The following is a 14,200-nucleotide window of genomic DNA, read 5'->3' as shown; positions in this document are numbered from 1 at the left end:
AAAGCAATATCAACACGAAGTATATATGAGTAAGACCTTCCGAACTACTGGCACTTGTGCCACGGTTGGTACATGACAATATTGTTTACCGCGAGGCAAATCTTACGAATAGTTGAGGCTGCACAGATCAGTACCCACCGCGGTGGCTCAGTGGCCAAGGCATTGCGCTGCTGAGAACGAGGACGTGGGTTCGACTCCCGGCAGCGGCAGCCGCTTTTCTGATGGAGGCGAAAAGCAAAAACACCCGTGTGTTCGAGATTTCGGCGCACGTTATAAAGATCCCCAGGTATTCAAAATTAATCCGGAGCCCTGCACTGCGGCGCGCCTCATCGCCTGCGTTGCGTCGGTGCGTTAAACCCTACAATCAATCAATCATTTAATCAATCAATCAATCAATCAATCAATCAATCAATCAATCAATCAATCAATCAATCAATCAATGCACAGATCAGTATTTAGAAATGAACATTAGAATGTTATTTTAATTCACCTCTGTACTCGAATTCGTTTTAACACTTTCAAAGTAACAAAAAACACCGGGCTAAAAAAAAAGAGGCCAGAAGAGATGCGAGATAACAGCTCAACAAAAAAGCTGTCGGTTCGATCTGCGCCGCGCACAACAAAAACAAATTGAAGAGACGCCGGCCTAGCCACTAGGGTCTCGAGCGGCGCCTCGGGCGGGTTGGACCGTACGGATCAGGTTAACTACAAATTGATAATTAACAGATCAGGTTAATTACAAATTGATAATTAACTGAGAGAAACGAAAACGATTGCCGTGCACCCCCGCTGACCGCATGCGCAACTTTGGTTACGTGACCGATGCAAGAACACGCCCCACATCACTACTGCTGGCGAGTATACGTTTCAACAAACAAGACTGACGGTGATGAACTAACAACATTATTCATTATCGTATCTCCGATCATAATTTTCGTGATCACCCGGCGGCAAGCATGGTTGTATGTAGTCGTAGTCGCAACATCGACTTTAAATTATATGGCAAAAACGTTAGTTATCGAATCAATGGGGTTATCACAGTTTCGAACTAGCATAAAGAGCCGTGCGGGCAGCAAAATGACCGTGAAAAAACTGACGCTGCAAGAGAAAATGTACTAGATTGCTGCCCCGACTCAATGCCTCGTAGGAGCCATAACCAGTCAAAATATCCCAGAATGGTATAGAGATTGAAATTCTATATATATATATATATATATATATATATATATATATATATATATATATATATATATATATATATATATATATATATATATATATATATATATATATATATATTGTCACGTAGCCAAGGACGAAGCAGTTGTTTGGAAAAGAAACAAGTTTATTGGAGCGAACTTGTGCTCCCCTAACAACTGAAAAGAATACAGAGGCGGCGAAGCAGTGGTCAACAAAGTGACGTTACGTGCGTCGGAGAGCGTCGCAGAATCGAATGCCCCGGCGTCCGCACTGCAGGCTTTTTATCTTTTGGCGCGCGTGGTTCTCGAAACGTCGATTCGCATCGAGAACATAGTAGATCCAAGAAGATTATTCTGGGCTGTTCACGTTAGATCGGAATGCTCTCCCTATCACAACAGATAACACATGTGGCACAGAAAGAAAGAATGGAACACGCGCTTCTCTTGGCGCAGAGATAACACAGACCGGCGCAGCCGGCGGTAAAAGCAAAACACAAATAAACAAACCCAATGTATGGTTCGCGGCATTACCCCCCCTCTAAGAGTGCATCGACCCGATGCTAACATAAGCGACAGTCCGAACAAATGAAAATAAAAGTTCGTCATCGTCCGTAGAAAGGTTTTAAGCGAACCACGTGGACGACTTCAGGCCGCGTGCGTTGTCGTGATGTGCCGGAGTCACCATCGGGGATCACTTCGTAGGAAAGTTGGCCAACACGTCGTAGAATCTGGTAGGGTCCGAAATACCGTCGCAGGAGCTTCTCACTGAGTCCGCGTCGTCGGATGGGAGTCCAAACCCACACACGATCCCCTGGTTGGTACTCGGCGTCTCGGCGTCGGAGGTTGTAGCGGCCCGCATCCACCAGCTGCTGGTTCGTTATACGAACTCGAGCGAGCTGGCGGGCCTCCTCCGCACGTTGAAGATATCCGTGGACGTCGGCGTTGAGGTCGTCGTCTTCTACGTGCGGAAGCATGGCGTCGAGCATCGTAGTCGGCCTTCTACCGTAGACAAGCTCGAACGGCGTCAGCTGCGTCGTTTCCTGGATAGCCGTGTTGTACGCAAACGTGACATACGGGAGCACTTCGTCCCAAGTCTTATGTTCAACGTCAACGTACATTGACAGCATATCTGCGATTGTCTTGTTCAGACGTTCTGTTAGTCCGTTCGTTTGGGGGTGGTACGCCGTCGTTCTTCGGTGATCCGTGTTGCTGTAGCGTAATACTCCTTGCATCAGCTCCGCAGTAAATGCCGTTCCACGGTCTGTGATTAGGACTTCCGGGGCTCCATGCCGCAGCACAACTTGGCTTAAAAAGAACTTCGCCACTTCTTGTGCAGTCCCCCTCGGAAGAGCGGCGGTCTCTGCGTAGCGCGTCATGTAGTCTGTCGCTACGACAATCCACTTGTTCTGTGATCGTGACGTAGGGAACGGGCCTAAGAGGTCCATTCCAATCTGTTGAAATGGTCTCGATGGGACGGCGATCGGTTGCAGAAGTCCGGCGGGTCTTGTCGGCGGCGTTTTTCGTCGCTGGCAGTCACGGCAGCTCCGGACGTAGTGGGTGACGTCAGAGGTAAGGCCGGGCCAGTAGTACCTCGCCTTGATTTTTCCAATAGTGCGGGCTGTGCCCAGATGTCCGGAAGACGGGTCGTCGTGGCACGCTTCCAAAATTTCGTCACGAAGGTCCGCGGGGATGACGAGAAGGTAATTCGCTCTTGTTCCGGGGCTGAAATTCTTCTTCACAAGGACGGAGTTTCTCAGGCTGAATGCTGGTAAGCTGCGTTTGAAGGTCCTAGGAACGGCAACGTTGCATCCCTCGAGGTACTCGATTATGACGCGTAAGTCGGGGTCAGCACGCTGCTGGGCGGCTAGGTCGCTCTCCGTCACAATCCCGAAGAACGCGCTGTCTTCATCAGAGTCTTGTGGTGGTGGGTCGACGGGGGCGCGGGACAGGCAGTCGGCGTCGGAGTGTTTCCTGCCGGATTTATAAACGACTGTAACGTCGAACTCCTGCAGGCGCAAGCTCCACCGCCCAAGACGGCCAGAGGGGTCCTTCAAATTGGCGAGCCAACACAGCGCATGGTGGTCTGTTACAACCTTGAATGGCCTTCCATACACGTATGGGCGAAATTTTGAAATCGCCCATATAATAGCCAGGCACTCTTTCTCAGAGGCAGAATAGTTTTTCTCCTCCTTCGACAGACCACGGCTGGCATAGGCGATTACCCTTTCGCAGCCGCTTTGCTTTTGGACAAGGACGGCACCCAAGCCTATATCACTGGCGTCGGTGTGCATTTCCGTTTCGGCATTTTCGTCGAAATGAGCGAGCACGGGCGGGCTTTGCAGGCGTTTTTGCAGCTCGCCGAATGCTTTTTCTTGGTCGTTTTCCCAGCTGAAAGGGGTGCTATCTTTCGTCAAGCGCGTGAGTGGCTCTGCAATTCGTGCGAAGTTTGCGACGAAGCGCCGGTAGTATGCGCACAGCCCGAGAAATCTTCGCACGCCCTTCTTGTCTTTCGGCCTTGGGAAGTTCGCAATGGCTGATGTTTTTGCCGGGTCAGGTAGGACTCCCGCGGCGTTGACGACGTGGCCCAAGAACTTGAGTTCCCCGTATGCGAAACGGCACTTTTCAGGCTTTAGCGTCAACCCCGACGTACGAATGGCCTCGAGTACAGATTCCAACCTTGCAAGGTGTTCGTCGAAAGTCCGGGCGAATACCACTACGTCGTCGAGGTATACGAGGCAGGTGTGCCACTTAAGGCCAGCTAGCACAGTGTCCATGACTCTTTGAAACGTCGCTGGTGCTGTGCACAGCCCAAACGGCATCACCTTGAACTCGTATAGGCCGTCTGGGGTTATAAATGCAGTCTTCTCTCGGTCTCTCTCGTCCACTTCAATTTGCCAGTAGCCGGTCTTCAGGTCCATCGATGAGAAGTACTTCGCGTGGCAGAGGTGGTCGAGGGCGTCGTCGATTCGGGGGAGGGGGTACACGTCCTTTTTCGTGATTTTGTTGAGTCGCCGGTAGTCAACACAAAACCTTAATGTGCCGTCTTTTTTCTTTACGAGTACGACGGGCGCAGCCCAGGGGCTTTTCGATGGCTGTATAATGTCGTCGCTGAGCATGTCGTCGACTTGAGTCCGGATGGCTTCCCGTTCGTGTGAAGAGACGCGGTACGGTGACTGTCGGGTAGGTCGGGCTCCGTCTTCGATTATTATTCGGTGCTTCGCTAGAGGGGTCTGACGTAGTTTTGCGCTCGACGAAAAACATTCGCTATAGCGACGCAGCAAAGCCAATAATTTTTTCCGTTGTTCTTGCGGTAGCGCCGGATTCACGTCGAATGGCTGCGGGAGCTTGAGGGTTTCTACGGGTGTGCGTTCAAAGTCGGCGACCGCGATCACATCACTTGCTTCTTGCGTTTCTTCGAGGAACGCAACTGCAGCTCCCTTGTTTAAATGCTGGTACTCGTCGGTGAAATTAGTGACCAAAACGTGAGATTGGCGTTGCTTAAAGTGCGCAATGCCTCTTGCGACGGAGACACCGCGGTCGAGAAGCAACTTTCGATCACTCTCTACGATAGCGTCGATGTCAGAAGCAGCATCCTCACAGTAGACGGCGATCATCAAGCTTGCGCGGGGTGGCAGGGTGATGTGATCGTCGGCGATCCTGACAGCAGCACGGTGATCGGGGTTCGGCTGCGGCGTCGTGGAGTGATCGGAGGAAAATGTTATCGACTTGGTCTGCAGGTCAATTATTGCGCCGTTGTCCGTCAAAAAGTCCATTCCGAGAATCACGTCGCGGGAGCAGTTAGGCAGAACGACGAACGCCGCAGGGTACGTTGTGCCGTCTATGGTGACGCGCGATGTGCACGTTCCACTTGGCGTCACGAGGTGGCCTCCTGCTGTGCGTATGTGCGGACCGTCCCATCTGGTCATAACTTTCTTCAGCTTAGACGCAAATGGTCCGCTCATTACGGAGTAGTCGGCTCCCGTGTCTACGAGGGCGACTACATCAAAACCGTCGATGGACACCTTGACGTCGGATGCCGCCTTCCTCGAGTTCCGGGTGCGTCGGGGCGTCGCATCTCGGCTTGTGCGTGTTGACGGTCGGGCACTGTGCGTCGTCGTTGTCCACGTCTTCTCAGCGGACGTCTCGGTCAGGTCGGGTAAGCGTCGCGGCGTATAGCTGTCGTCGTGTTCGGGAGTCTCGTCAGGGTTAGGTCGGGTCGTCGGGATGAAGGCATGTCGTGAATCACTGTCTTCGGCGAGTCCTTGCGTCGTTGGAGGGTTTTCATTTTTCCGCCGTTGTGCAACTTTACCTCCCGAAGTTGCTGCTTTTAGTTTCCCCCGCGTGGGCTGGGGGACCTTCCACGTGAGAAGTCAGCAGTGCTGCGGCGGTTCGGTGACTGATACGGGTAGGGCGACGGTGAACGGTTGAAGCGGGCTGGTCCTCGGTTGGTGTTGGAGAGGTATTCTTCGATCTCAGCAGGGCGCTGGCCGTATCGGGGGCGTGGGGCGTCGACGGAGAACCCTCGCAAACCGAGCCTCTTGTATGGGCAGCGACGGTAAATGTGGTCGGCCTCTCCGCAGTGGTAGCACAGAGGACGGTTATCGGGAGTTCGCCATACGTCCGTCTTCCTCGGCGTCTGGTTTCGGGCTACCGGGGGTCGGGCGGGTGACAGTGGGCGGCGGTACGGCGGGGCCTCTTGACGGCGTGTTGGAGCAGGGCGGGGTCGACGAACAGCCGCGGAGTATGTCATAGCTTGTAGCTCTTGGGGTACCTCGGATGGCGTAAAGGTTCCCAACGCTTGTTGCACTTCTTCTCTAATGACGTCGGTGAGAGAAGCGACTTGGGCCTGCGGCGGCGTTGGGAGAAGTTTCCGCAGCTCCTCTCTCACTATTGCGCGGATAGTCTCGCGTAGGCTGTCGGCCGGGATCCGCGTGCTGCCAAAGTCGTTCGCATTGGCCGCGCCAACAAAGTTGCGGTCATACTGCTTAGCACGCATTTCGAGGGCTTTCTCAATGGTGCTGGCTTCGGTCACGAATTCGGCGACGGTTTTGGGCGGATTTCGGACAAGTCCGGCAAACAGTTCCTCCTTCACTCCGCGCATTAAGAAGCGCAACTTCTTTTCTTCCGTCATTTCGGGATCCGCGCGGCGAAATAGCTGCTTCATCTCCTCAACGAAGATCAAGACGCCTTCATTGGGGTGTTGCGTGCGCGTTTCCAACAAAAGGGCGGCTCTTTCTTTCCGCACGACGGTAGTGAAGGTCTTAGTGAACTCGCTTTTGAACTGAGCCCAGTTTGTCAAGGAGCTCTCGTGGTTCTCGAACCAAGTGCGAGCCGAATCTTCCAAGTAAAAGAAAACGTGCCGGAACGTTTCTGCGTCGTCCCACCTGTTGAACTTCCGGACGCGCTCCAGTTTCTCCAACCATTCTTCTGGGTCTTCTGCGGGGGCTCCTCGGAATGATGGCGGTTCCCGTGGCTGCTGCAGAACGACAGGAGGATTGGCTTGGTTGAGCATGGTGCTGGTTGCGACGTTTTTCTTCTTCGTCTTCTCCGGCAGTAGACCAAACTCGGGTGGTAAATCTTGCCGGCGGAGGCTGGCTCTTGTTGGACTGGCTTGGCGGCTTCCAGAGGTTGTAGTGGGCATGAAGGGTGCGTACCCCGCACCTCCACCAGATGTCACGTAGCCAAGGACGAAGCAGTTGTTTGGAAAAGAAACAAGTTTATTGGAGCGAACTTGTGCTCCCCTAACAACTGAAAAGAATACAGAGGCGGCGAAGCAGTGGTCAACAAAGTGACGTTACGTGCGTCGGAGAGCGTCGCAGAATCGAATGCCCCGGCGTCCGCACTGCAGGCTTTTTATCTTTTGGCGCGCGTGGTTCTCGAAACGTCGATTCGCATCGAGAACATAGTAGATCCAAGAAGATTATTCTGGGCTGTTCACGTTAGATCGGAATGCTCTCCCTATCACAACAGATAACACATGTGGCACAGAAAGAAAGAATGGAACACGCGCTTCTCTTGGCGCAGAGATAACACAGACCGGCGCAGCCGGCGGTAAAAGCAAAACACAAATAAACAAACCCAATGTATGGTTCGCGGCAATATATATATATATATATATATATAATTCTTTACATACATTAAACCATTGCAAGCTGAGCGCAATGGCGACCGCAGCTAAATACGGGATTCGTCCTTGTGGTGCGTAGCATTCTTTGCCGAGTACGCACAGAACCAGGCCGGTGTAACGCCCAGCATTTCCACAAAAATGGAGATTTGGCGAGAGTTTCCCCTTTCATTGTTATAATAGCGTAAATGGGGATAATTTGGTCGGACAGAATTTCAAAAATCACAAAACTGGCAAAACCGAAAAAAACAACAAATCTGGCAAAATCAAACATATGCGTATAATACATCTTTCCCCCAAACCGAGGAATAAACGATAAAAATTCGGCTCAAGAACGTTGGAAATGTGAAATAAAAATTATCGAAAAAGACGAAAATCCTTGTTACGCCCTGCCTTTCCACGATAATGTAGATTCGGCAGAAGTTTCACATTTAATAGCGCAAATCGAGATAATTGGTCGGGCGGGATTTGGAAAACTAAAAAGGCAAAAAACAAAGAAAAATAAAATTTTACCAGAAATGATCTGACAAATCAGAAATATGCATGTTATACATCTCTTCCCCAGAACCGAAGAATAAACCAAAAAAGTTCACAAACATAACTTTGGAAATAACAATAAAAATATCGTAAGCAAACGCTGCAGTACGTTTTGAATCTTCGAAAAAAAACATAATTACCGAAGTAAAGGAACTTCATCGCGATGATTATTCGCATCATCGGCGAAAAGATACAAAAGAAAACTTGAAAGGAATGTAATAAAGCAGCGTCTTTCACTGCTAATAGTCATAATCCGCTGCAAATAACTCTCTCTTGACCAGCGGCGTAAGAATGCTACGCATCAGTAGACAATTCTCTGAATTTCTGCAGATTTTTTAACGTTCTGTGTTTTTCATAACGCCAGTCCTATGTTTTGATTGGAACAAGGTTTTGTTAGAAGTGCTGAAATATATTATAATATTTTCCCTCAAAAAAACTAAATAAGGGACGCGCTTGGTGCTTCCGTTCGTATTAAAAGAAAAAAAAAATCAGCAAAGATCCCCCCAGATATTTCAGGAACTTTTCTCATCAGTTTACAATCGCACGTTTTCCGGAATGTCGCACAGTGCTCTAGTTAGGCTGCTGGATTACATCAACACGTACGAGGAGGGAGGATAAGAAAAGCGAAAGGAAAGGCCGAGAGGCTATCCAGGCTTAGAGCCCGGGTTGCTACTCGCACTGGGGATCGGGGTGTGCAGGCGATGAAATAGGGGGCAGGCAGAATTAAAGGAAAAGAGCAGGGCCGCGGGCACACTTTAGTCCTTTTGCGGGCACTACAGCCTTTCATCTAAGTCTGTTCCCTTCGTAAAACGAAAAAGGGTTTTGTTGCTTTCTGCGAAGCCGATTGTAGGACTCTATTTCCTAGAATATTCTCTACCGTGAACGGTTGATTGTCCAATCGGTTGAGCTCGGTGGCCGAAAACACGTCTTTCTGATGAATACAGCGGGCAATGACAAAGTACATGTTCTAGTACGGCTGATGCATGCTTGTAGCACCAGTCAAACGCACAACTTACACTGGCAACTTCCTCTCCCCCTTCTCGAAAAGAAAAAAGAAAGGTGCTCTTCTTGGAAGCTAATCGAACCGTTTAGAAAAAAAAAAACATTTTACACAGTACAATTTCACCTTTCAAACAGTGCCACAAAGGTCTGCCGAAATCTCCGACACTTCCGCATATAGCCGTCAGGACTTCTTGTGTACAGAGCTGTTTCTGGCGGTCATCAAGACTTCACCTGGCTGATCCAGCTTACGTGCGAAGCACTAACTATAAAAGAAAATCCCGGGCCATCTCCACTAACGTGAAACCTGGGGAGGGGCGAAGCATGCAGTGTATAAGTGTATTCTTGGTGCCTTGGCGTTTTTTTCCAACGGAGATGAAACCGTTTGGGGGTACAGGTATACAGCTCTGCTGTAAAAATCTCTTGTCCTTGAACTTGACCCGGAAGCTGGCTTCCGGGTTTTTGAAGCACGAAGCTGTCTAGCGCGAGGCATAAAGAGTGTCCAGCTGTATTTTTTTTTTTAGTACGCGCTACCTTCTGCGCAAGGAACGAACGAGTTTCCCGGTGTTTCAGTACCGTGACTACAACAGATGACGATTACGACGACGACAAAAGACACCAACAGCTCCAGCCCCTAACCCCTAAAAAAATACCGGGTAGTACACTAAACACACTAAACGCCTGTTGCAGAACAAATTGTAATGGAAGTAATGCAATGCTCGCGACTCCCGCGTCACACCTCGGTGCGCAGGGATACCCCACCGCACAATTGCGCCGTGCCCAAAATGAACAGGAAACCAGCTCGCCTTTCCGAGTAGCGACTTCGAGTCCGTGACGATGCTGCGAAGGGTCGAGCAGTCCACACCAGAGTTTCGTGGATTTCGGCGCGGAGAACGGGGCGTAATTGGGTCGCCAGCCCGGATCCAGAAAAGACGAGAATCCCATGTGCATCGCAGCAACCACCACTCTCTCTCTCTCTCCCTTCGCTCGCTCGATGCTTGCAGAACGTAGTCACCCAACACACCCAGCACTTAGATTAGGAGGTCACAAGGTACCTCACCCACGGAGAGGCGGTTTTTCGCCGGCAACCGTAACAGTGCGGACGACTGCAGCTCCAGCAGGGCTCGAGAGGAGACTGGACGTCGCACGGCCGCGCTTCCGGAGGAGAGAATCGCTCGCGGACGGGAGACTCAAGAGCAGCCCCCGCGAGCAACACAAAAGGGGTGGTGCGGTCAAAAGGCGGCCCCTGGACACTGGTCAAGCGAGAGCGGGACGGGGAAAAATACGCATATAAATTTTCCAAGATGTCCCTTGAAGGGGTCCAGCAGCCGCCGTTTTTCTCAACAACAGCTCATTTTTCTTCCAGCTGGCTCCTCTCTCGTTTTCCAAGGTGAAAGCCGCGGGAAAGGGGTTGGGAACCGAAAGGAAAGGGGGGACAGGGTTGGGGGGGGGGGGGGGGGGGGGTGTGCTCGCGCAGGAAAAGTCTTGTCCACTCTGTTGTCCGGCACGACCAATCCACGGAACGGCGCAGTTTTTTTTTTTTTTTTTTTTTTTCCTTTTAGCCTGCTCTCTTTCTGTGCGTTGGTCGCGAGACCCTGCTGACATTCCACGTTTCTTTGGACCCCGACAATATTTTCTTTTTCTGCGCCCCCTGGTCAACTAATCGCACCCCGCATTAGCGGACCCGTTCGCAAAAACCGGAGAGAACTCGCGCATAAGCCAAATGGCACGGCCGCCGGGGAAAGTGAAAATGGAATGCCAGGACCGCACAAACGCTTGTGGAGCCGCGTGGGCTTCAAACGCGACGGCCTGGGGAAGAAGTGGCCACGCAGGGACAATTAAAGCTGCTCGGACGGCGAGGAAGCGTTACTTTGCAAGCAAGCGTCTCCAGCTTGGCGAGTTAACTACTTGTCCAGGAAACGAGACCTTGCGGCTTTCTCACGAACTCGGAACAAGGGCTAGAGGAGGCCTAAGCGACTCTCTTCGAGACCCCAGCTGTAAACACAGCTGACACGAGACGGCGGGCTCGACGCAGTGACCTGTCCGGGGGGCGGTGCAAGCGGAAGCAAGTTTCTATCCCTCTTCTCCTGTCTCTAATCTCATGTCACGCTTGGAAAGGAAAGTTGGGGAGGGAGTGAAAGGGGTTGTCACGAAGGCCGGCTATGGACGTCTTTGAGACTGGGAAGGCCTTTCCGATGACCAAAGGAGTCAAAGCTGAAAGATTCAAGGTCGCGTGCCCGGACGATGCGCCGAGCGCATGCTTTTCTTTTCTTTCTCTGAAGACGCAGAAAGAAAATAATCACGCCACCAAAATTCGACGATCGACAGCGCGTTGGACGCAAACCGCCCTGATTTTTCTCGCCTTAGCCACACTTACGGAGCAATGCCGCTTGTAAATTCATAAATTTTACTTTCATTTCGCGCTTGTCTTTGTCTTCAAAAAACAATAAAACTTTGCACGGAGTCACACAACGACATGGACATATATTTAAATGGAGTAACATATAAAGTTTGGAATTATAGAAAGGATAACATGTCTTTTTTTCTCTTTATTTGTTTTTCGCTGTTCACCTACCACGCTGTGTTCCAGTGTTACAAAAGCTGTTCTTGGACGTCGAGGTTGGTCTTCCTTTCCTTTTCTTTTCCTTTCTTTTCTTTTCTTTTCTTTTCTTATATATTTACGAACGCCTGCAAATACAGTGCAAACGACTTTTTCTTTCTTTTAATGCGTAGAACTCTTTGCCGAGTACCCCCGCAGCCAGGACCGTGTAACGCCCTGCATTTCCACAAACATGCTGATATCGCGGAAGTTCCACCTGTAATCGCTAAAATAGCGGGAATGCAGATAACTGGTCACACCAAAATTTTGAAAAACCAAAAACTAAGAAAAAGAAAACAAATACTGAAAATTGTGAAAGGTGTAACGCCGTGCATTTCCACAATTATGCATATTTCGCGAAAGTTCCACCTGTAATCGTTATATCACGCAATTGGGGATGATTGGTCAGTCTATATTTTGGAAGCCTATAAAATAAAAAAAAATATTTGGAGACTACGGGAAATGGCAAAATCTATATTGCATGGGTAAAATATGCTGTTGGGCTAGTAAGCAAAACGAGCGCTACAAACGAGGACAGAAAAAACGAAGAACGACGAGCCAGATGCGCATCTGCCTCATCGTTCTGCGTTTTTTCTGTCCTGATTTGTAGCGCTCGTTTTCCTGAAATAATGCATGGCATTTCCTCAAAAATGCAGATTTCGCGAAAGCTCCAACTGTAACCGTTATAATAGCGTAAGAGGAGATAATTGGTAGAGCTGAATTATGAAACACTAAAAAAATTATGAAAAATGTAAAATAATTACGGAAAATGGCCAAACATATAACGCATGGCATTACCACAATATTGCACATTTCGTGAACGTTCCACCTGTGAACCTTAGAATAGCGCGAATGGAGATAATTGGTCGAACAAAATTTTGAGAAACTAGAAGAATAAGAAAAATATACATAAAATAATTACGGACAGTAGCGAACCATGTAACGCCTCGCATTTCCACAATAATGGAGCTTTCGCGAAAGTTTAAAATTTAATAGTTATAATTACGTTAACGAAGATAATTTGCCGGACGAAATTTTTGAAAAGCCAAAAAATTTGAAACATGTTTAAAAATGACGGAAAATGCCAAAGAAATAACGCACGGCATTTCTCCAATACTGCACATTTCGGGAAAGTTCCACCTGTTTTCGTTATAATAGTGCGAATGAAGATAATTAATTGTTCGAACAAAATTTCTAGAAAATATTATCAAAAACATGAAAACACGGAAAATGTCAAATCGTAAAATGACCTGCATATCCACGATAATGAAGATTTCGGGGAAGTTCCCCCTTTAATCGTTGTACTAGCCTGAATAAGATAATTCGTCGAAAAAATTTTGAAACACTAAAAATAAAAAAATATAGAAGACCTACTGAAAATGACGAGCCATGTAACGCCCTGCATTTCAACATTAATGCAGATTCTAATCATTATACAACTCTAAACGGAGATAATTGGTCGGACATGATTTGGAAAAAAAAAAAGAAAAATGGATTGAAAAAACTTATACTCAAGACAAGCGGCATAACAATCCTACGCATTAGTAGATAATGCTCTTAATTTATAAAAAACAATTTTTTTATTGAGTACACTTAATCAGTCGATATTTTGGAAGTTCGCTTCAGTCTATGTGGATTGTTCCAGGTCTCTCTCCTTTTTCTTGCTACTTACAATTTCGATGCAAATTTTGAGAAAACATTTTATTTATTAGTGCTGTTGATATTTGTGTAGTCTCTGCGGTTTGTTGGTAGTGCCATGAATGGTTTACGACGCAATCGTTGACGTCAGCGTGACTGCAGGGCGCCACGACAAAAGCGGTTTGGGTTATTACTAAAAAAATTCTGCACAAATACAGACAATTATATACTAATGCGTAGAATTCTTATTCCGCTTGCCTTGAGTGTGAGCTTTTTCCAGTAAACTCATTGTTTTTTTTGTTTTTTGTTTTTTTTAAATCCTGCCCCACCATTATCTCTATTTACGCTATTATAACGATTGGAAGTGGAACTTTTGCGAAATCTGCATTATTGTGGAAATACAGGGTGTTACACGGTTCACCATTTTCCGTAATTTGTTTATATTTTTCCGATTTTACAGTGCTTCAAAATGTCTTTCTGCCAATTATCTTATTTAAGCTAATACAATGATTACAGGCGAAACTTTCACTAAATCTGCATTATTGGGGAAATGTCATGCGTTTTACGTTCTGCCATTTTCTGTAATTTTTTAACATATTTATCGAATCGGGTTGGAATCCTGGACCAGGACAAATTTTTCTTCAACTGGGACGTTTTTGAGGAAGCTGTATAGCTTTCCTTTGTAGCCGTACGGCTGCATTCGGGTGGATGTCAAACTTTACTTCGCAGAAACTTATTCCACCTTGGGGGCTTCCCCTACATCTGGTCGATATTTATCATGTTTTAAATATTAAAAATTTCGTCCGACCAATTGTCTCCCTTTACGTCATCATAACGACTACATTTGCAACTTTCGCGAGATCTGCATTATTGTGGAAATGTTACACGGTCCACCATTTTCCGGAATTATTTTATATTTTTCTTATTTTATTATTTTTCAAAACTTTCAAACATCACAATAATGTGTGTACCTTTTCTATGCAATGGTTAGGAAACAGTGGACACGTTTATGACGGCGTGTTTACGATTAGGACACGACCTAATTTATAAACTACTTAAAGGAGCCATGAAGAGAAAATACAAGTTGGTTTTATTCGAAAGATT

Source organism: Haemaphysalis longicornis, unplaced genomic scaffold, assembly GCF_048455015.1.
Source record: "Haemaphysalis longicornis isolate Haplotype H1 unplaced genomic scaffold, Haemaphysalis longicornis Haplotype H1 scaffold_8, whole genome shotgun sequence".
NCBI lineage: Eukaryota > Metazoa > Arthropoda > Arachnida > Ixodida > Ixodidae > Haemaphysalis > Haemaphysalis longicornis.
Note: the sequence above shows the minus strand (reverse complement) of the source record.